The 25,278-nt window shown below is 39.7% G+C and overlaps 1 pseudogene; it reads left to right on the forward strand.

Annotated features, from left to right (window-relative positions):
* Positions 1-13,979: 13,979 nt before the first annotated feature.
* LOC143597778 (5'-3' exoribonuclease 4-like) lies at positions 13,980-24,412 on the forward strand (annotated as a pseudogene).
* The last annotated feature ends 866 nt before the right edge of the window (positions 24,413-25,278 follow it).

Raw genomic sequence — 25,278 nt, forward strand, 5'->3', positions numbered from 1 at the left:
TCCTTTTTGTTGAAAATGAATCGTCCCTGTACGTGGTTGGTTGTTGCTGACGTGGGCCAGTGATGGAGACGTGTCAGACCTTTCGTGTGCTCGAGGTGCTACAGTTGCCTTTCGTGTCCCCTCACATGCTGTCAGGGACACGTGTCGCGCTCGCGTTGGTCCGTTCCTGCGAGTGGTGGCGCGTGAATTCTGGCAACAGCTGTAGAGTTTCTTTTCGTGTCCCCTCACACAGTGTCAGGGACACGTGTCGCGCTCGCGTTGGCTTACACCTGCGAGTGGGGGCGCCTGAAGTCCGATCAGCACCAATATTTCTCTCTCCTGGGCCTATAAAAGCCAGCCCTTAGAGTTTTATTTCTTCATCTTCTTTGCTGTTTTATTCTCTGCTTTCCTTTCTTTCCTTGTATTCCGATTACGTGTCTTCTGCTTCCAGATTTCTGTTCTTCAGAAGCCTCGTTTGTCCGTTTTCACCGTTGTATGTCTGATAGCTCAGACAACACAATCTCCCCCATCCATTGCCGTGTTAAATCGTTAGTAATGTCTACATTGAAGAAGACCGGCAAGGGGAAGAAGGCTGCTGAGGCCTCATCGGAGGAGGTAGGGAGGACCAAGGCCGTGAAGAGGTGGAATGAAATCCCCTGCAAACTGAGGCAGGCCGATCTTGACAGCCTCATCGCCTCTCAGGGTTTTCTCCCTGTGTTTGGCTGCATGTTGCCTGGGGCCGGGCAAACGGCGGCGGACCCGCCTGCCGGCTATATATCCTTGTACTGTCATTTTTTCACCCACTGCAACCTTCGTCTCCCGATGACAAGGTTTGTAGGTGCGGTGCTTAGGTTTTATGGGATTCATATATCCCAAGTCCATCCGTTTGGACTTGTGCGCATGACTCATTTTGAGTTCATGTGCAAATCTCAGCGCGAGGAGCCCACCCCTCGGCGCTTTCAATTTTTTTATAAGCCCAAGATCCAAGACTCTTGGTTCTCTTTTATTCCTCGCAGTCAGAAGGTGAAGTGCTCCACTGTTTCATTCAAGAGCCTTCATGACTGGTCTGAGAGGTTTTTTTACATCAGGGCTGGTGTGATCCCCATCCGCATGACCATGCGCGCGATCTCTTCTGCGCCTGGGGATGTGGGTGTCTTCAAGAACCCAACTGGCGCCTGGGTGAAGAAGTTGACTGCTGAACCATCCCCCGCCAAGAAAATTTGTGAGGAGGCGCTGGTGGGGGTGGGTATGAGCAGGAGGTGGGCTGACAGCGCGACTGAGCCCGTGATCCAAGTTGACGGCTTGTGTAAGTTGATCTCATTGCATTACTTCTGCGCGAATACTTATCTTTTTGCTGATATCATTTGATTTGTTTTGTGCAGTCAGCAAGGAGTATGTCCACGCCGCCTATGATGAGCATATGGAGGGTGGCTCCGTCGCGCTGGGCGCTGGGGAGGTTGGCTTCCCTGATCGCTTTGATGACATGTTCATCCCTGTTGATCTGGGATTTGTCTTTGACAGCGATGCTCCTGGTAAGCCTTTGTACTTATGCATTTTCCATTATAATACCAAATTTTGCTAACACTTCTGTTGCGTGTATTGTAGACGCGCTCGAAAACTACGAGCTGGAGCTCGCGGAAGAGGAGGAGGAAGAGGAGGCGCCCCAACTAAAGCGTAAAGCTAAGGGGAAAACTGGCGCAGGGGCCAGTAAGAAACAGAAGAAAAATGATGCCCCTGTTGTTCAGGATCCTCCTACTCAGGCGAAGGGACCTGAGAAAACCCAGGTGTTTACCACCAAGTTTTCCTTGTCCTCCCTGCCTCAAAAAGTGGGCAGACCTCCTGTCCACCTGAGGTATGGTGGCGCTACCTCCTCCCTTCGCGCGGCGGAAAAGGGAAGCGGTGTTGCGCCTTCGACAGGTATACTTTGCTTATCCTTTGCCTATCTTTTATGATTCTATGAGCGCGATTCTAATTAATGTTTGCTCTCTCAAATGCTTGTAGAGCCGGCGACAGCGCAACAAGATGCCGAGGCTGCGCCGGAGGTCGCTTCGAAGTCCCCTGTTTTACCCTCGAAAAAGGGTAGAATGGACTTCATGGCGATGTTTGCCTCGCGAACGGAGTTGCGCCAAGGTACGTATTGTGCTTGTATTTTCTGACTTTTTTCTTTTAGACCAAGTCATGAACCATTTCTTTTTGTTGATTTTTCATAGGAGTCGTAGCTGGCGCACAAGCTTCTGGCGGCACTCCTAGTGCTGGTGCCAGCGCCGTTGGCTCTGCTCCTGCTCCTGCAAGCGCTGAATCTCCCCTTATCGGGATTACAAAGGAGCAGGAGGCCGTTTTACGCGCCGACCTGGCGGCGTCGAGACCTCCCTCACCTCCTCCTGCGCACAGCCCTCCTCGCGAGACTGATTTTGGTTCTAGGTCGCAGGAGAAGAGGCCTGTCTCAGAGGAGGATGAGGAGTTTGAAGGTGAAGGCCCCGACAGTGGGCGCGCCAGCCCTGTCGCGCCACGAGGTTTTGTGGCGGAGTCTTCTCGTGGGCCTGGCGCTGACTTTTCTGCTTCATCCCCGCAGGTATAGGTTCTTTTTTTTTGCTCCGCTGCGCGGACTTCCATCTTAATGTTTTGATGACTTAGATGATTACTTTGTTTCTGCAGGAAGCCGATCACATTTACCGCCCGAGATGGAATATTACTGAAGACAGCACATTTCAGTCCATGGGTGTGTGTGCGGAATTCTGGGCTCATGCTGTGCCTCCATCTGAAAGGAGGTTCCAGGAGGACCGCGCTCGCGACGACTTACTCAACGATCATATGTTTGCTGGGTCAGCCTTCTTTGCTGCCTCCCAAGAGCTTCGCTATGATTACGTAAAAGTACGTGATGCTCTTGCGGAAGCCAAGCAAGAGGCTAAGGTGTCTGCTTGGCATCTTTCTGATGCTCGAGAGAGAGCTGAGAAGCTCCAAGCAGAGCTCAGTGAGAACAGAGCAAGTGCCAACAGCGCCTTCGTGAAGCGCGGGCATGAGCTTCAGGCTGCGCGGGAGAAGCTACAAGCAGCGGAGGCGGAGGCGGCCAAGTACGCGCGTAGAGCGCGCGACTTGGAGCTGGAGGCGGAGGCGCGTGACCAAGCTCTTGTCCAGTCTATAACTGAAAAATCATCACTGGAGAGTGAGGTTGCGCGCCTGAAGAAGGAGCTGGCGGACGCGCAGGCCGAGAAGGATGAAGCCTTGGCGATGGCAGCGTCTAGCCAGGAAGCACTTGATTCTGCGCGGGCGGAAAAGGAAGAAGCCTTGGCGGCAGCAGCGTCCGACAAAGAGGAGCTAAAACAGACTAAGGAAACTGTTGAGTTGTTAAACTCTCAGATTCCTGCCCTCGAGACGACTGTTTCTTCTCTCGCGCAGGATCGCCAATGGCTAGTCTCACAGGGCATGACTCGTTGCGCTTATGCGATGAAATACTCAGACGAGTTCCAGGCCCTTGTGATGGATTGCAACGCTGCCGCGCGCTTGGTGGGTCGAGCTGAAGGGTTTAAGGATGGCTATGAATATGGGATGCTGAAGAAGAACCCATCCGAGTACCCTTATCAGAGCGACGCTGCCTGCGCGGACATGGCCGCGATGGGTGAGAAGTATTTGAATACTCCCATTCCCATCCTTGCCCAGGTATTTTAACCTTAATGAGATAACCTTGACTTATTTTCCAAGTCCTTTTATACTCATATTTTTCCTTATGATTTGCAGATATCCGCGCTTGCTGACCAGCCCGATCTCGCCGCGCTAAAGAAATTACTTGACGAGTGCGAAGGGGCTGGTGGCGGCGATGATGGCGCGGGGAATGCTGGCGTTGCTAGCGGCTCTGGCGTGGCCAAAGGATCCGCTCCTGACACTGTCGTGATAGAAGACTCCATTCAAGACGAAGAACTTGACTATGGTCAGTTTGGAGATGACGAGGAGCGGGCTGCGCCAGATGCTGAGGGCGGTAATGAGGATTATGAAGAGGCTGACGTCGACGTGGAGACTTGAGAAGCCCTTCATGTTTTTATTTGTATTTTGTAGTTTGTATCTTTTCATCTTGTATACTTGTAAATTTCAATGCATTGGAATGAAATTTTGTTTTTCCCTTATTCGCATCTTGCGCATTCCCCATTCATCTCTTTATATTGCATGTTTGCTTGTTGAATATAAGATATGCTTGCACGTTGAAATAAGAACAAGGTTGTAAGGAAATTATTATACTTAATCCTTGTCATATTGTAAGTGATTTTTCCATATCTTAATTATGTTGACATGTGCCTAGGCGTTTTCATTATTCCTCTTTTGCGCGACGTTATCGCGCATGGAATTATGAGTTTTTTAGCCTTTACGTGTCAATATGTGTTACTCAGATATCCATTACAATTTCATGCGCGACCTCGACCTGAGACCTTAACAACTATGTTTTGGCATTTGTTTTGCCTTAGTTGTGTTTAGGTATTTTTATGGTCAGGCTGCGCAGTATGTAGGATGGATGTTGTGAGTGATTTGAGCTAAGGCTCACATTATTGGGCTAAGGCCCTGACGTTTTAGAGTTAAGACTCGTTAACGCGTTTGAGCTTGAAGCTCGCGCATGTATGTTTTACTTCGTTTTATTTCGTTTTGATGTCAATACAATGTTGTCATATTGCTCAAAATTAATAAAGGGAAGTGTGAAACATGTATGCAAAAGGTAATAGAATTGGGCTAAGGCCCTGACGTTTTAGAGTTAAGACTCGTTAACGCGTTTGAGCTTGAAGCTCGCGCATGTATGTTTTACTTCGTTTTATTTCATTTTGATGTCAATACAATGTTGTCATATTGCTCAAAATTAATAAAGGGAAGTGTGAAACATGTATGCAAAAGGTAATAGAATCCACATTAAGAGAAGATAGCGCGTATCATTATTCATAATGGCTTAAAAAGCCTTGATTACAAACTTGACATTTTTACATGAAACATTTTCTAAGTTGTGCCGCGTTCCATGCGCGCGGGATCTTCTTTCTATTCAAATCTTTTAAAGCGTATGCGCCTTTTCCCAATTCTTCCGAGACTTGATAAGGTCCCTCCCAATTGGGGGACATTTTTCCCGGGGGTATCGCGCGGCTAGCTTCATTGTTTCGAAGGACAAAATCATTTTTCTTGAAGTGGCATTCTTTCACACGCTGGTTGTAATATTTTTCCAGTTTTTTCTTGTATTTGGCTTAACTGATGATAGCCGCCTCTCTGCGCCCTTCAAGTAAGTTGAGATCCAACCTTCTTTCGCGCTCGTTATCAATCTTCCTCATCATGAGCACTCTATGGGATGGGCATCCAATTTCTGCTGGAATCATTGCCTCCGTTCCATAGGTTAGGCTGAACGGGGATTCGCCATTGCTGGTTTTGCTTAATGTCCTGTGTGCCCACAGGACATTAGGTAGCTCTTCGACCCAAGAATGGGATTCTCCCTCCAACCTTTTCTTCAGCCCATTTAATAAGCTTTGATTCGCGCGCTCCACTTGGCCATTCCCCTGAGGGTGGTATACCGAAGTGAAGATTTGGTTGATGCGCAATTCCTTGAGCCAGTTTGATAACTTCTTGTCAGTGAATTGTTTGCCATTATCGCTCACAATTTCCATGGGCAAGCCAAAACGGCATATGATGTGGCTCCAGATAAACTGCTTCATCGCTTCGGCTGTGATTTTTGCTAGTGGCTTGGCTTCAACCCATTTTGTAAAATAGTCTACTGCCACTACCAAAAATTTTACTCGCCCTTGCGCTTGCGGTAGGGGACCCACAATATCGATTGCCCATTTGTGGAAAGGCCATGCGGAGGTCACCGGAATCAAGTTGTTCTTTGGCCGCATGGTGTTTGGCGCATAGCTCTGACATGCTTTGCATTTTTGGATCTCTTTTAAAGCGTCCAAGTACATGCCTGGCCAATAGTAACCTGCGCTCATTGCCTTGGTAACCACCATGCGCGGGCCAGCATGTATTCCATAGATTCCCTCGTGTATCTCTCTGATCACATAGCTTGCTTCCTCAGCATCTAGGCATTTCATGAGCGGTCCCAGATAAGAGCGTCGATATAATGTACCATCAAGCAGTTCATAGTTCTGCGACTTGTGTCTTATCTTCCTCGCCTAGGCGCGATCGTCTGGTACTTTTCCCTCATTCAAGAATTCCATTACTGGAGTTATCCATGATGAAGGGGTTGTATGAGTTACAAGGACAGACTTCGCTCCCACCGACGGGTTGTTCAATACTTCCACCCTGACATCTTTGCCAAAGTGATCGAAGCTGGTTGATGCCATCTTGCTCAGCGCGTCAGCAGATTTGTTTTCACTGCGCGGAATATGAATGATTCTGAAGCAGTCAAATTGCTCGATGAGCTTTTTCGCCTGCTCTAGATACAGAGGCATGGTGTTCTCCTTGGCATCATAAAGGCCATTGACCTGTGCTGCTACCAAGTATGAATCAACATGGGCCTCCAGCCTTTTAACCCCGAATTTGTGCGCGATGCGCAGGCCAGCCAGCAAGGCTTCATACTCAGCTTCATTGTTGGTGCTCTTGAAGTCCAACCTGATGGCGTAAGTATATTCATGATTCTCTGGATCCACCAGCTTGAGGCCTGCGCCGGATCCTTCGTTGTTTGAAGCTCCGTCGGTGAATAATCTCCACACATTTTCTTCATCATTGGCTCGCGGAGGGTCTACCTCGCGCTGAGCCTCCTCAATTTTTTCTTCGGGGACTTCTGCAATGAAATCAGCCAAGACTTGTCCCTTTATTGCTGGACGGGGCTTATAGGCGATCGTGTGCTCACCTAATTCCAGCGCCCACTTTGTCAGCCTTCCCGAGAGCGCGGGGCGCCGCAAGACTTGCTGGATGTTGTAACCAGTCAGAACTTCAATGGGATGACCATTGAAATATCTATGAAGCTTGCGCGACGCGTGTGTTAGTGACAAAACTAACTTTTCCATGATGGAGTAGCGCGTCTCAGGATCTGTCAGCACCCGACTCACATAGTATATTGGCGTTTGGATTCCCTTGCGATCCACCAACAATACTGCGCCGATGGCGCGCTCTCCTGCCGATAGGTACAATGTCAAAGTTTCACCATGAAGTGGAGCTGTGAGCGCGGGCAAATTTATCAAACATTCTTTTATCTCACTGAAAGCTTGCTCGGCCTCAGGAGTCCATTTGAACTGGCTTTTCTTTAAGCAATTCCTCAATGTGTTGACAAATGGGGTAGATTTGCTTGCATGGTTCGCTAGGAACCTGTTGATTGAAACCAATCTACCATTTAGCTTCTGGACTTCTTTCATGGTGGATGGCGAGGGCATGTCAAGGATGGCCTCCACCTTCTCAGGGTTCACCTTGAAACCATCCTTGGTGACCATTACACCTAGAAATTTTCCCTCTTGTACGCCGAAAGTGCATTTGCTCGGATTGAGCTTCATGTTAACTTCCTTTAGGCGCCCAAGGGTTTCTTCGATGTCTTTGAGCATTTGTTTTTCCTCCCTGCTTTTGATCACCAAATCATCTACATAGACTTCTAGGTTTCTTCCAATCTGCTCGCTGAAAACAGCATCCATAAGTCTTTGGTAGGTGGCTCCCGCATTCTTCAAACCAAAGGGCATTTTTGTGTAACAAAAAACACCCTTGTCGGTTCTGAAGGCGGTCTTGTCCTCATCTTGTGGTGCCATTTGAATCTGGTGATAGCCCTTGTAGGCATCCAGGAAACATTTGAGCTTGAATGGCGCCACGGAGTCCACCTTTGCGTCGATGTTTGGGAGGGGGTAACAATCTTTTGGGCACGCTTTGTTGAGATCCTTGAAGTCAATGCACATCCTCCATGACCCGTTACTTTTCTTTACCATCACAGGATTGGCTACCCATGTCTGGTATCGTATCGGGCGGATGATGTTTGCGCGCAATAGATCCTCAACCTGCTCATTCATGGCCCTCGCCTTCTCATCCCCCATGACTCTCTTCTTTTGAGCAATTGGCTCTACAGACTTGAACGTGTTGAGAGAATGTTGCGCCAGGTCTAGCGGAACTCCAGTCATATCAGAGTGTTGCCACGCGAAGACCGACATATATGCTGTGAGCAATCTTTTCATTCTCGACCTCGTGTCGTCTGATATCGTAGCGCCAATTGTGATTGTCTGCTCCGGGAATTTTGGGTTGAGAATCCATTCCTCTGGCGCGTTGTCTGCCATTGGAAGTTTCATCCTCCCTTCCCGCGGAGTACTTGTCACTGCGCACAAATGATCTCGGTATACAAAAGTTACACCTGTTGGTGTTGGGAACCCCAATGCGCCGTGCGCTGGCGACGGTATGGCGTTGAATTGTGCAATCGTTTCCCTACCCAAGATCATATTGTGGCATGAAGTGGTGGGCAAGACCAAGAAGTTGACAACTTCGGCTAGCTTGTGTTTTTCATCCCCCATGGTTAGTTCAAATTGTATTTGACCTAGGGGATGAATGATTTCATTCGAAACACCAGAGATTGGTGCATTCACAATTTCAAGCCTTGCTTGGTCTGCCGGATCCAGTTTCCTGAAACATTGCTCATACATGATGTCTGATTCGCTGCCAGTGTCCACCAGGACTTTTGACACTTCATAATGAGCAATGTGTGTAGTGATGACAAGAGGTCTGCTGATGGAAGGGCCTCCCCTGATTCTTGGGAAGATGACTTGTTGCTCGCGCCAATCTCCTTGGATTTGCGCTCTTCTCTTTCTTGATATTTGCCCTTGCCTTCCTCCCTCGGCTACACAGATTCTTTTGTACTTTTTGCTGGCCGAGGCTCCTGATTGTTCATTTTCTTGTCTTGAGTTTTTCACCAGGTGAGCCAGCTTGCCTGATTTCACGTCCTTTTCAATTGCATCCTTCAAGTGGTGGCATGCATCAGTGTTGTGCCCTGTGGACTTGTGAAATTCACAGTACTTGCCACTGTCTGATGGTCCCTTGTAGTGTAGTGGCTTGGGGCTTTTGAATTGGACATTCTCAGTGCTTAACACCTGTGAAGGCGTTTTAGTGAGGGGAGTCCATATTCTTGGCAGAGGTCTGTTAGGATCTCTGCCGCCTTCCCTCTTGTCACCCTCCCCGCGATTACGAACGTCTTTTTGGGGCTGGGGTGAGCTTGGTTGCGCCTGCTTTTCTGCGGAAGAAAAACTGGTTGGTTGCAACCTGGACCATACAGAGTTTTGTTTGCCCCTTTTTTCGTTGCTGCGCGGTGACTCAGCTTGATGCGCTCTTTCTCTTGCCCTATCTTGGGCAATTTGTTTTTCGTTTCTCGCGAAGACTCGCGATGCTTCCATTAGTTTGGCCCAAGTGGTTGGCATGCCATCTCTGCTTACGAGAGCTCGGCGGAGTTGATCACTGCGCGCGCCTTGAATAAAGGCCACGCGCAAGAGTTGCTCAGTGATACCTCCGATTGCCAGAGACTCCTGATTGAAACGAGTTATATAGTCTTCAATCGTTTCATCATTCCTGCGCACGCAGTGAATGATGTCATCAGGGTCGCGCGTGTGTCTGCGCTGCTGTACGAAGTGGGCTTGGAACTTTTCAATAGTTCCTCGAACCCATCGATCAGCCCAGTCGGCAAGCTCTCGAACCAGACACGCGCCGCGCCCGTGAGGCAGCGAGCAAACATGTGACACCATGTTGGCATCGTCCAGCTTTCTAGGTTTCCAGTGTTGTAAAACCCTTGTAAGAAATCGTCTGGATCTGTTGTGCCGTCATATTTGCCCAAACCACTTGGCATCTTGGTTTTGTGCTGAATCGGGGCCTTCGCGATGCGCTCAGTGAACTTTGAATGTTTCACCAAGATAGCTGGCCTGTATGGTGTGGTTACGTCCACTTGCCCTCTTACTGGTGGGCTGTATGGCGCGTGCAGATCCAGATCGGCTCTGGCTCCAGGCGCCATGTTCACGTGCGCGCGGAGTTGTGAGCCTCCTGCATGAGTATCTCGCGTCTTCCTCATGCTGTGCACTTCTTCATCACTGAACTCAGTGTGTGCAGTGTGAACGGAATGACCATCTTCCGGCGCGCGCGCCCTTTTTGTCCCATGAACGTTTTGCTTGTCAAACGCTAGCCTTTGTGTTAAGTTGGCTGTCTTTTTGTGTTTGACCATCTCATTGTACTTGTCCATTAGGCGTCGTTGCTCGTTTATGAGCCATTCTTTAGGGTCATTAGTTTCATCTTCTGGACCCATTGGTCCTTTTTGTTTCGCGCCGGCAAGATTTTGTAACGTAAGATCGTCTGGAGGAGTTTCAGTCTGGCCATGAGGAGTTGTGATGAAAGGACGGTTACTGGTGGCGCGCGTAGAATCACGCGGCGCCCTCAGAAACTGTTGTCCCTCATTAACATCCTCACGTTCAATATCCTCCATAACTTGATCAACGTTACGAACGCCAGAAACCATGGTGAAAATTTGGTTTTTTGTTTAGAGATCTGATGAGATCTTGTTGCCGTTGTAACAGTGGATGGCGCCAATGAAGAAACGTGGATCGACTCACTGGTAGACGATCTACTTTCCTCGGGTGTGATTATGCTATTTCACCGATGGTTTCTCTTGGATCTGGGTTCTTCCACCTACAAAATGAACAGCACCGTAAACTTACCCCTCAGAAAGGGACAGAGGGGTCCTCTTTGGGGTAACCCTCCGGTGTGAGAATAAGTATTTGTGGGAGAAGATAATAATATGTGAGAGTAAGGAATTTAGAGTGTATTGCTTAATAGCTGAATACTCTGTTATTGTCTGTTTCAGTCTGTTATCTGATGATATTGGATGTGATATTTATAGTGCTAGGGTTTCCACTGATTGGGCTTAGACCTAATCAGGGCCTTGCTGGCCTCCTCCAATTGCTTTGCGCCACGTGTCCTTGGGGACACCTGGTGCTCTTTCATTGGTTATAATCACGTGGTAGCACATGGTTTATGCTGAGTTGTCCACCTTTCATTGGCAGCTGTCGACATCAGCATATTCTTATTCCTTAAAAAGATACCTTCTGGAAGGTTGTCTGACGTGCACAATCAAGGTTGCCCTAATCCTGATTTGGATAAGGACGAGGTTGATTATGTGCATGTGTGATATGCGCCAATCCTGAGGATGCGCGAGGTCTTCTCTTTATTCTCACGCGCAGATGTTTCATGCGCAGAAGTGATATGCACGAGCATGTGATATGCGCCACGCGCTGATGCGCCACGCGCATATGTGATATGCGTGAGCATATGTGATGCGTGAGCATCTGTGGTGCCTGGGCATATGATGCCTGAGCATGTGATGCATGAGCATATATGTGATATGCGCCATGCGCATAGGTTTTGGCTTTGTGCCTTCATAATGTCTTGATTTCAAGCCTCTTGTCTATATCTTGTGGGTTGACCCGCCTTGCTCGGTGTTGAGGCGGGTACATACCTCTTCAATTTTGATTAAGTTATGCTCGTTTTCTACTTTTCTTTGATCTCTGGTTTTTAAAATTTATCATTTCTTTTTGTCTTTTGTTGGTATTGTTAATTACATGTAGAACTAGGACTAAATGATAGGTTGAAAGATGGTCATATTGGTTGTATGAGGGCCAAATCGTACTGACCCGCACGTTTGATTGACAAAGTCTTACAGCTCGTATGACCTTTTTCGCCCTATCACACGACCGTATAATGTGGTAAACCAACAAAAAAGTGACTGACTTGACCGATCAGAAAGTCATATGACCTGTATATAGCTCATATGATGACGAGATTGAAGTTACCTGGTGTTTGTATAGCATCAATGGTGTATCTATAACACGGTCCTACATTAATTGGCTGGATAATCCTTTATCTTTGCAACCTTTTGGGGTGGTGCAGTTTTTATTTTGAGCTCTTAAATATCAAGTGACTATTCATCTTGTGAGTATTACTCAAAAGTTCAAAGTATTGTGCTTCAGTCACCTTCAATTTAACTTTTATTATTAATAACATGTGTCAAGTCCCGTATCGATAATCAACACACAAACTAAGCGAATAACTCTCGTTTATATTAATCAGAAAATTTAACTCAAAAAACTGATTACAATTCTATCGAACCCAAACTCGGTCTGACTCTTGATGAACCCTAACTCGGTTACATCTAGATGAACCCTAACTCGGTTACATCTCGTGTGTGTGTCTCTGGATGAACCCTAACTCGGTTGCATCTCACACCACCATCAAATGTCTAACCATGTCTAAGTTTATATAGACTAACCTAACTTGCTAGCCAAGACCTACCTATTATAATCACAATACAATTATGAAACATAACATAACTAAGAAACATAACCAACTATGACCAACTTGTCAACATGGGTCCCTCAAGTTCACCGACTTGTGACTTGGAGTCTGAAATTACTTCCAACAATCACCCCCTAATTTCTGATTCAAAATATGTGGTTTTTCAACCCCGAGCATGTCTCTTTTGCGCTGTTTGATTTGACTCATGAACTTGACCTTCTTGGTTTTCACAACCATCTTGGTCTTAATCTCTCCGGAACTTTTCTTGATCCATAGATGTGTTCTTCGGCTCCCCCGAACTCGACTACCTTTGTGACCATATCCCCGACCATTCACCCAGTCGTATGAGCTCGCATAAACACTCCTTTAGCTACGATCCCGGTCATCTAATCGAGCGAACAACAATCTTCCTTGATCTTCTTTTTTTTCCCGAATCAAAACACGACATCGTTTAAATCAATACCTTGGTCAAAAGATAACTCTTTTAACCCGAATAAAACGAACCCTGAATTGAACCAACTTATTCAACCCAATTTCCCGATCACAACTTAACCGATAAAACCTGTTCTTAGATCACGACTTTGATTAAACTCAAAAACAATTCTCAAACAAACTTCACCAAAAATCCGTACGCTAAAGCCTGCTCGCTCGCAACACGGAATCTGGTCACTAAACCTACTCAATCGCAACCCATCGCTACAACCGAGTCTCAACAGAATATTATTTAATTAACTTTAAGCAAAAGAAAACATTAAATTTAATAATTTATTATGTTTTTTTTTCTTTCCGTAACCGCCATTCCAATTCTGGACTTTTGTGACCTCCCTTTTTAATTAATTAATCACAAAGCCACACCAATTATGTAAACCAGAAACACTTGTAACCGTGATCGAATTGCCTTTTCTTTTCCTTCTTCAATCGATGGCAGCAATAATCAAATCAACAAGATCCAAAAAAAAACACTTGAATAGCACCGATCACAGGTATAACTCACCTGCAAGTCACCGATCAGAAACTCGCTGTTTCCTCCGCTCGTAGTTACCGATTTCAGAATTCCTATCGTCACCGTAACAGACTACTCGCTGCCGTCGTAGCAATACTTACTCACGCCGCTTTGGTGTATTAGGTGCACTTACACAGGTCCGACTTGACCTGCTTACAAATAGACTCCGATTCAGAAACCCAACTTGGTTCCTATATGTGCTAGTGACAGCGCTCCTCAAGCCACCGCTCGCCGCTTATCACTGCACAGTTGATCCGCCTCATCAACGATCAAAGCTAACTCGATTATCGATTTCTTGAACTTGGCCCTGATACCAATTCAAGTCCCGTATCGATAATCAACACACAAACTAAGCGAATAACTCTCGCTTATATTAATCAGAAAATCTAACTCAAAAAACTGATTACAATTCTATAAAACCCTAACTCGGTTTGACTCTTGATGAACCCTAACTCGGTTACATCTAGATGAACCCTAACTCGGTTACATCTCGTGTGTTTGTCTCTGGATAAACTCTAACTCGGTTGCATCTCACACCACCATCTAATGTCTAACCATGTCTAAGTTTATATAGACTAACCTAACTTGCTAACCAAGACCTACCTATTATAATCACAATACAATTAGGAAACATAACATAACTAGGAAATATAACTAACTATGACCAGCTTGTCAATATTGGTCCCTCAAGTTCACCGACTTGTGACTTGAAGTCTGAAATTACTTCCAACAATGTGAACTCGTGGTAATGCATCCTAGTCCAGCTACGTATGATAATGTATTTAAGTCAATATTTGACTACATAGACTATCTCTTCTCATTGGTTCGCCCAAGAAAAATTCTTTATTTGGCAATAGGTAAACCTATAAACTTGCATTTGTGTAAGCATTCAATAAAGTTGAACTACCAATCAGCTGTATATATTGCAGATGGTGTGGCTCCTAGAGCCAAAATGAATCAACAACGGTCTCGCCGTTTTAGGGCTGCTAAAGATGCTGCTGAAGCTGTAAGTGTTATTTTTTATTATCTATTTTAGCGGTTGAGGTTGTAAGTTTTAATTTGTTTTGCTAATTATTTTTTTGTTTAGGAAGCTCAAAAGGAGCGATTAAGAAATGAATTTGAAGCACAGGGAGCTGCACTTGCTTCTAAAGAGGAGCGATTAAGAAATGATTCAAATGTCATTACACCTGGCACTCAGTTTATGTCTGTGTTGTTGGTAGCCCTTTAGTATTTTATACAATGTAGATCGAATCATAATCCTGGTAGGCAGTATATCAAGGTTTGTTCAGGATCCTTCACCTTATCGTCCCCAAAATATGATTATTATTATTATTTCTGATAATTTTTTATTCACTTTTATATTTTTCTTAAAGTTTTAATTTATTTGAAGGTGATTCTTTCCGACTCAAATGTTCTTGGTAAGGGGGAGCATAAAGTAATGTCGTTCATTCGGTTACAACATAACCTTCCTGGTTTCAATCCAAATACCCAACATTGCCTCTATGGATTGGTGAGTGTTAGATAATATAATATTCTTAGTATGATGCAAAATGTAGTATTTGGTGGAAAATTGCATGTTTGTAACTGGTTAAAATGGGTTTGGGTCAAAATGTATAAATATCTTAGTGTGATACAAAACAGGTCGGGCTGGGTCAACCCACAAGACACTTTTTGTCTGAAATTATTTGTTTTTATATTTTAATTGATGTTTGTAATGCAATTACAAAATTTATTTTACAGTAATAATCTAGCTTCCTCTAAATAAAGCGAGATAGGAGGTTTTATAAATTCTAGTTTTTTTTGGTTACTTAAATCATTTAGCTTAATTCATTTGATCTGTTGCATAAACTAAATCAACTCGTTGTAAGTAAATGAGTTAAAATTGTCACATGTTATTGTCACTGACTATTGTGGCTTATTATGATAGGATGCGGATCTTATTATGTTGCTCTAGCAACTCATGAGGTCCACTTTTCAATATTAAGGAAGGTTAGTAAAATATCTGTTATGTATCCTGTCACTTATGATAATGACAGTGAATCTAACTTTTTTTGTTGCACAGGTGATCACACTGCCAGGTCAGCAGGAGTTATATTTCCAATGTGGTCAGGTAGGTCATCTGGCTGCTGATTGTTGCACTGACGTGAACGCAAAAACCGTAGTCGACATCCCAATTCACAAAAAGAAATATCAGTTGTCATAGTTTTTTGACACCTTAATTTCTTCTGTTTTTGCAATTAATTTCTTAGCATATATTTCAACACTTGGGCAGTTTTTCAACATTTGGGTTTTGAGAGAATATTTGCAATATGATTTAGAGATTCTAAATCCTCCTTTTGAAGTCAACCTGGAAAGACTGGTGGATGATTTTGTATTTTTTTTTGTTTTTTTTTTGGAAATGACTTTCTTTCACATATGCCAACGTTAGAGATTCGAGAGGTATTGACAGCTGTCATGAAAGTGATTTCTGATGATAAACAGATGATATATGAAGTCATCATTAACCATTAGACCTTATGTGCTTATATTAATCAATATGTGGGGTGCCATAAATTTGCTTATGCAAGTCTATGAAAGGGAGTTTGCTTCAATAGGTGGTTATCTTAGTGACTCAGGGGAGGTAATTATGCAGTTTCTGATTTTGATTATAAATGGTTGTAATTATATTTTATAGAACTCGATTGCTTTGTGTGTATGTGTTATATCAACACATGAATCTGTTGTTGCTTGATATGTTAATCAGTTTTTCATGTGAGTAATAGAAAACATGATAAATATTAAATCTATGAACCTGTTACAGCAAGGAGAGTAGTAATCGCAGCAGAGTATGAGATAGTTTACATGTTTGTCATCTTGGTCGAGTTCCCCTTTAGGATGTATAGTTAAGGATGATTAGGGACTTAGGGTTCTTGAGAGGAACCCGGTTTTATGAGAGAGGAGGCACACAAAATTGTTATGTGTGTGTGATTAGGTTGTGATGTTAATATTTATCTCTCTATATATACACCCAAAGGGAAACCCTTTATTAGTTAATTATAGGTAATATGGCCATCAACAATTACCAAACTAATATATAATAAGGTATAATTAATTATTTTGATCTATTATTATATAAATGATAATGATGGCCATATAAATAAATATATAAAATATATTCATTCTTACATTCTCCCACTTGGCCGAGTAATCATCTATTATGAGTATTAGATAAGCCTGATCAGGAGTTAACACTCATTTTAGTTTTAAACTCAAACTGGAGCATAGAAATACAGTCATTGAATTGAACATCAGCTCAAGACCCCTATTAATCATACTGCAGTCCTTGTTTAAAACCTAAGTAGTTATGATCAAAATTTTCAAGTAAGCCCTTCAAATATTTGATTTGTATAATAATTTGTCTATATGTCATTATGCATGCAGAACATATTAAGAGACATACAAATCAAAACTGATGAGGAAATTTAATAGTTAATCATTCATAGTATGATATGCAGTTGCGCATAGTCATCAATAACCCGTCATTATTATAAGCGCTTTCATAATATTTATGGGTGAGACTTTTATTTATCGGATCTTTAAGCATATCATGAATGTATTCGATACGAAAATTTAGATTCCTCAATTCGTTCATCAACGAATAATTAATTTCATATCAAAATTTAATGCAACACCTCTCAAACTGTTACTGTTTGAAAAAACATGGTAGCTGACTTTATCACAATAAGTCTTCAATATATAATTTATATGGAGTTTAATAAAAACTTATGAGTCCACTAATAAATGTTCAACAACATTTATTGACAACAACGTTGTAATTAATCAACATATTATGTCGTTATGACTTAGGTTGTTGTTATCAGTTCATTATGACTCCTTCATGATAGATTTGTCTACTGACATAAGAATATATCCCGAAAATTACATTTTCTTATCTTTGAATATGACAAAGTTCAGAGTAATCTACCGGTTTGAAATTCTCACTTCTTCTTTTAAATTAAGTCTTTCGTTTCGTTTAAAGATATATTAGTACTCTTTTAGATGATTCACATTAATCTAGACATATCTAGTGTGTTGCAATTTTGAGTAATATCTAAACGAGTATAGACTTGAACTTATATAAGGCTTCTACTTAATGAAGCATAACGAAATAATCTATGTGTTCCTATTATCCTCTAAAGTAGAGCAATATTGTTTGTTACATGTGTAAGGAATATCTCTAAGATCTATAATATCAAAGTATGTGTGAAAATGCTTTGACTCATGTAACATATACTTGTCAGAAGAATGTCATCTATATAAGGACAAGTTTGTTTTTAGTTGCTCCCACTCATCTTGAGGTAGGTACATTAATCCACTTATTTTTGATGAAAATAATTGTATAAATATTTCATCTTATTTTGATGTTTTCATTAACCTATATATGGATTTTATTGATTTATAAACTAAATGTTCTTTGACCTTCAGTTTATAACTTTTAGGTTGTTTTATGAACATATAAATATGTAAGCCGATTGTTAGGGAAAGTTGTTTTAATGTTCATCTAATGTAGCTCTTAACTATTGTAAGCTACTAGAACAATAATGACCCTTAAAGAAATCTTTTGTAATATAGGTAAGAAGATTCTTTGATAATTGGTTTATCCTTGAATATAACCTTTAACAATCAATCATGCTTCTTATTGTCTTAACGTTTCGTATTGGGATTTAGTTTAGTTATGAACACTCTAAGGTGATTCAACCAAATCTCAAAACGTTATCCTGACTTATGGAGCCAATTATGATTGATGCTAATGGTTTAATTATAAGGGGTAGGATCATTAAACTTTCCAGTATCCATTTCAACTTTAGTTAGGGAGATTACATAATCATCAGTGTTAGTAGGTTTTAAAACCTAGATGGCCTCTTGAGTTGATTATTGGGTAATTTTAAAAGTCTCAGTTTTATGGATTAGCTCTTGGTTAAGTTGCTATCAGTTTTAGGATTCTAAGTATATAAGAGTTGGTGTAGTATGGTGTACAAGAGGTGTAATTGGAGTTTAAATATGGAGTAAAATTTAATGACTCTCTTCCCCCTCCTCTTGTATTTCTCACAAGTAATTATAAAGACTTTTACTGCTCTCACTGACCTTAGAAGCCTTTAGGAAAATTTGCATGCTTAGGGTCAATATTTAAAGACCAATAGATTCTAATAGAAAAACGAGTTAATGATGTAAGTCGTCATAGTTTCTCTTGTGAGGATTATTTCAGTTAGAAATCGTAGTATGCCCACATTTAAGAAACACCGAAACTTTTGTAAGAGTAGTAGTAAATTCTACAGAGATAAGTTTTGATGAAATAGTGTTGTGATGGAGCAGTGTCTTGTACAAGAGGTGTAATTAAGATAATATATAGTTTTCACTCCTCCACCTCTTGCAAATCTTGTAAGTTATGATTGAGACACTTAAGGCTCCCACTAATATTCTAAATCTCTAGGAAAAACTACATGAGAAGTTTCAATGATGTATGTGATGTGGGAATTTATCATACATACGTTAGACTTAATTTGATTTCCTTTATGTGTCATAAGAAACTTAAGGACATATTTAGAAGAAATCATATTAACTATATATGAATGGATCTCTTTAAGATCATGAATGATAGAAGACAGACTAGATACAAGTAAATAGCCTTTTAAATGATAAAATAATTATGTCTGAATATTCTGTATGAATTAGTTCCACTAATGTAAGTGAAATATAGCTTCTGGTGGACCCATACTTATTTCTTAAGCCAAACAATGTTTGGGGCATCTAACACATGATTTAAAATCACTGAGAATGAGATTATATGAAAAATCACCCTCATTAACCATGTCATGATTTCTCATGAAATTTGGTTTTAATGGATGAATTTTATATGTCTCATTTGTCATTTGTTATATTTTTATTTGCATGATAACAAAAGTTGTGAAAATATAGAGTATCATCTAGTTGTATTTTATAAATGTTTCAATCCAAATATTGATAACAAATCATATGAGAGTTTAAGGTAATAGTGACTTTATGTTGGCTATGCAAACCTTATAACTGTCATAATGTAGCTTAAGTATTGATACTAAGTTATGGTTAATCTCCAGAATATTTAAGGTATGATAAAGAGTAATTTAAAGACAGTTTATCATGGTTCTAATAATCTTAACATTTAAATTTGTCACTATCCCTCATGTTAGTTATTTGTTGATTTTTGGGTAAACATATAGAACCAGACTCAACCAATCATTTGTTAATGAGAATATTAGGTTAGCAGACTTAAATATCATTAATATATAACTATCAATTTTAGCTAGTTGTTCTTTTGAATTATGTATAATCTTGTAATGCATATGCCTAATCTAATGGCATATTTTTGCAATGAGACTTCTCCTTAGAGAACTTAAAGCTGGAAGTAATACTTGTGTTTTGTCTATGAACCTTAGAATTATCCTCTTTTAGGTTTTAGTGGTAGTGAGTTGAATAACATCTTATTTTCTAGTACTAGACATTTCTTTTCTTGTACATATGTTGTTGATCAACACACTCATTTTCCTTTGGTACTTCTGAGTGTTATAGTTGATTCTTAAGGCACCATATTTTACTATTGAAGATTTTAGTATGTAATGTACTAGAATATTGTACTTAATTTTATGTGTGAGCCCTTAATTTTATGGGTTATGATTGTACATTATGATGTATTCACTTATACCATTTAACCTTATAGTTAGAATTTTTAAGGAATGCATGCATCTTAGGAGTTATTTTGATTAGTTTTAGGAAAAACTAAATCTAGGATAACTCTAGTGATAGCATTTATTAAAATAAGTTCTTGATTATTATTATTATTATTATTATTATTATTATTATTATCATAAAAGACATTATGATTGACTCATCTCATGTCACACCCCAAACCTACGACGGAAATGTCGGGGCGTGAGCTGATTGTCACAGCTCACAAGGTTACTATCATGAAATTATAAAGCGACAATATCTAATTAATTTATTTATTTACTATCAAACAACATTTAAATATAACAAAAATAAAGAAATTACAAATACAAAACCAACTATTATTGTATATGTTTATTATCCTAAAATCATCTCTACGTGAGCTTCAGTTCGATAAGCAATCCAAATCTATAACCTGCAAATGCGTACAAAATATATATTTGTCAACAAAACATGTTGAGTGAGTAGATCACCAGTTTTGACACAAACAAAAATGGTAATATATAATGATATAAATAATAGAATAAACATAAGCAAAACTGTTATCTGTGAGTACAAACAATGAAATCAATAAGCAAGTAATGAGTGTCGGTGAAACCATTGCCAATGCGATCGGGCTCCGGCCACTACGACGGTCGTATGATCATACTATAATGAGATTATGTTGGACCTCTCCGAATGCGATTCAAGTAAGCAATTAAGCAAATATCAAGTAACAAGTAGTCATTCAATTGATACACCACACAAAGATCACAGTTTGCATTTGAGATACAATAAGTTAAATAATTTGATAAATGGTACACAAGTGTTCCCAAAATAGTTGAAAACAAGTAAAATAGGGGAGTGATTACTTACCTTGATAGACGAACAAAAATGAATGGATAACACTAAAAATAACGAAAGCGGGTCACGCGCGTTGACGACAAAGCCTAACAAGGAAAAAGAATCCGCAGATACGCTAAGTTAAAGAACTAGATCGTATAAGCGAGTTCGATAATTATAAAACTATTAAGTTGTTATTATATTCTTTTTAATCATACATAGTATAATATTTTATAAAGATATTGTATGAAAACTTTATTAGTTCTCAAGTTATAAAAAAAGTATATTATAATCCTTTATTATAGATAAAACACATCTTTAACAATATTATTAGTTTATTAATCCGTTTTAAAAGTATGTTATAATATTTTATTTTATAAAAATATTATTTAAGTAAAATACATATTTTAAAAATCTTTATTAGTTTGTTAAAATATTCAATAAGCTTGTCCATTTATATATAACCAAAAATATTAGTTTATGTGGTATTATATATACGTATATATACATGTATGTATATCTAAATAAAAAAACGTGAGAAAACGAGTATTATATGATCGGTTAATATGTCGGTTTTAGTAAAATACCGATTAATTATTGTACTTATAATATAAATTAAACGGATAATATATTATAATATATGTGTTTAAAAAGAGTTATATAAAAAAAACAAAACTCGGGCATGGAGGGGGTTTGAACCCGTGACCTCCAGTACCCACCACTTAACACAACCCCAACCAACCAACTACTCTAGATGATCAATTGGTTATAACCCAGGAAAAGTTATTTTAACATTAACAGTTTGATTAACCCAAACCCCATAAACCCTATAAATCCTAATCGATTAAACCCGATTATATTTTCTCAATTAATCATGGGGTTATTGTATAGCTTTAGACGACGATCAGATCCATGTAAAATAATACCTGTGAAGATGCTTAATGGTGGGCTATCAGCCCCGAGACGTTGTCGGCCAAACAAGAAACACGAACACAATAGAAACGGCCACGATAATATAATTAAGATGAGGGGTTATGTTGGCGATGGAGTGAATGTGATGTATGTCAGATTAATTGTATTATGGCTATCATTTACTTGTATAATAAAGAATGGGTTGAGTCGGCCAATAAATTTAGTAATACGAATCAAGGTGTGATTGATTTGCATAATATGAGTATCGGCAGGCCGTATAAGGCAAGAATAATACGTAATTTGATTCAATTTCTAAAATTGTGACGAAAATTGAGGATCAAGAAACCCAATTGAATCGGGTTAGGAATTTGGGTTTGAATTTGGGATACGGGTCTTCAAGCAAAATGGGTTATGAGGAAAATGGGTTATAATGTTTTGAAATTGCAGTTTAGTCCTTGTTGTATGAAGTTGGAAACATATAGGGTTAAAACTATTGTTTAGGGTCATTATAGTATATACTTGAAAGCTATTATAGTTAAATTAAATATATATAATAAAATAATACTAACTCGATAAAGGTGACGTTTATTAATTAAAATTTCCTGAAAATGAAAACGGGTCGGGTAGTATAGATTTTGAAAACCCCGAGTTGTTACATCTCATTTGTTATGCTCTAGTTTTTAATAGAATGATTGTTATAAGAAAGAGCAGTATGATAGTCATATCATGTCTTAATGAATAATTAAAACTGAGGAGAGCTAAATGTTATTAAAACTTGTTATGATGTAAAACTTATATTATGTTTTTATATTAGAGTGGATGATTTGGATGAGATAACTATTTATAGAAGAAATTATAGTGAGTAATGTTACGAGATATTAAGATAATACATATTAAAATTTATGATCATTAGATTAATGAAGGATCATTAATGTGAGGATCATTATATTTTATTGAAGATATGATATGTATATTATTAACATCAAACTAATAGACTATAATTAAAAGTTCTATTTAAACAAAAAATAAATCACCTTTGGGCATAATTAAATTTTATTTAAGTATGTGTGCAAAATAATTGTAACACATCACCTTTGGGCAGAAGTGAGACAATTATTTTAATTATACACATGCTAGTTTTGCTGAATAAAAATGTAACACATCACCTTTGGGCAGAAGTGAGACATTTATATTATGTTAGGCAAAAACTAACAAAAGCTTTCAGTTAGACTTGAATGATATGGTAAATGTAACTCATCACCTTTGGACAGAAGTGATACATCAAAAGTTCATTCAAGTTAAGCCTTTATGTTTCGTAAAATTTTATAATATTTAAGTATCTACAAAACATTTTAATGAGTTAATAGTAAAATCTTTCGGGGTAAAATTAAGGATTTCGAGAAATAACTTTTTTGGGTAAATTATAGTTTTCGGATGACATGGGTTCTTGGTTAATATTTTTTCGAGTAGTATGGGTTTTTGGGTAAAGTAATGAGTTTCCGGAAATTAGCGTGTTTGCGGGAAGAAGATTGGAAAACCATTCCAAAAAAAAAACCAGTATAAGGCGATATAATTTAAAATCCGAGAACTCTAAAATCCAAAAATTAATATTATCCTAATTAAGCTGAAAACACAAAAAAAATAATAAAACCCATACAAATAATTCCGTAAACTAGTTGATCCCTAAACAGATTTCGAAAACTAAAAGGATAATAACAAGATTTGGTTCAAATCTTTTAAGGATTAACAATTATATCTATTTCCTATTTTAATGGGATTCATATCTTTTAAGAAAATACCAAAACTTTTAATTAATTCAAGATTTGAAAAATTATATCCCTAAATTAACTTTAACAGATTTTAATCCAGATTTGAACCAAAATATGTTATAATTTTCAAAAAGTTATAATGAACACGAAAAACATCGTTGAAAATTTTAGTTATTAAACATATACAAAAACTGAAATTGAAATCTTTAAACATGATTTTAACTGATTTCGAAAATATTAGGGTTTATTAAATATGAATTTTAGCGATTTTAAACAGTTTCATATATTGTTTTCGTAATAGAACATGAAAAAGAAACCGAAAAAATTAGGGTTTATCAAGTTTTAGTCCTTGTCTTCTGATTCAATGCCAGATTTAGGGATAACATGAAGAACTGATTAATCAACATCACTCTGATGCCACATGTTAATCAGTTCTTCATGTGAGTAATAAAAAACATGATAAATATTAAATCTATGAACCTGTTACAGCAAGGAGAGTAGTAATCGCAGTAGAGTATGAGATAGTCGACATGTTTGTCATCTTGGCCGAGTTCCCCTTTAGGATGTATAGTTAAGGATGGTTAGGGACTTAGGGTTCTTGAGAGGAACCCGGTTTTATGAGAGAGGAAGAACACAAAATTGTTATGCATTTGTGATTAGGTTGTGATGTTAATATTTATCTCTCTATATATACACCCAAGGGGAAACCCTTTATTAGTTAATTATAGGTAATATGGCCCATCAACAATTACAAACTAATATATAATAAGGTATAATTAATTATTTTGATATATTATTATATAACTGATAATGATGGCCATATAAATAAATATATAAAATATATTTATTCTTACATGATAGAGTTGAGCAATTTATTCAGGCAGTTGCAGTTCATGAAGACCAAATATTTCAAAAGCGGGCCGCATACAAAAGGTGATTTGTGTCCCACACTGAGCTGAAGTTGTTGGATTTTATGGTCGGTTCGGGTCAAGTCAACGCGGGCCGACTCGATGACCCCGTATGAGTTACACCGAGAATAAAGAACCTTAAGCTCACTTAATCGTTAACTGAGCCGACACAATAATTTAGAACGATTGGATGGTGGATTAGGCTTTGATTTGGTAATTGAGCTTAAAGCCCAATGGGTTTAAATTGGTTTAAACCCTAATTGTTATTCTATATATAGTATAATATCATTATCCATATATAGTATAATACCATTTACAAACCCTATCCACCTTCATTACACCACCACCGTGGGCAGACGTTTTTCCGACCACCGGCTTCCTGCCTCTGCCGTCATCCCATCACCAGTGCAACCACCACCGTTGCACTTCTCTGGTCACCAGTGTTGTTGTTTGCATAACCCGCCGGCCGCAACCTTTTTTCCGGCTAACCCGGTTTTCCGGTGAGCCGGATTTTCCGGCCGCGCCTCCTCCGGTCACTGAACATCACCATCGCCGCTTGCTTTTTGTTGTCGGTACTGCTGTCCGCTTCTGTTCGCCGACTGCCACCGCGCCACCGCCACTCACTGGAGCGCTGCCGCCGTCCGCAACTACCTGCAACCACTGGAACTGTTCGGTTGTAGTTTGTGTCATTCTCCTAACGTAATTCGTTATTATCTCGGTGTTATTCCCGGTTTTGATAACCGAGGTATAAAACCAAACTATTATCTATGGTTGTTTGATTCGTTTAATCGTACTCGTATTAGTTTTAACCGGTTACTCATTTTGGGTTTCGGGTTCGTTTTTACTCGCTTATTATCCGCTGCGTTTTTTGTTAGTTTACGTATAAATATTAATT

The sequence above is a fragment of the Bidens hawaiensis genome, unplaced genomic scaffold (genome assembly GCF_021521415.1).
Source record: "Bidens hawaiensis isolate Kalapana, Puna unplaced genomic scaffold, B.hawaiensis_p1.1 tig00049037_1, whole genome shotgun sequence".
Classification (NCBI taxonomy): domain Eukaryota; kingdom Viridiplantae; phylum Streptophyta; class Magnoliopsida; order Asterales; family Asteraceae; genus Bidens; species Bidens hawaiensis.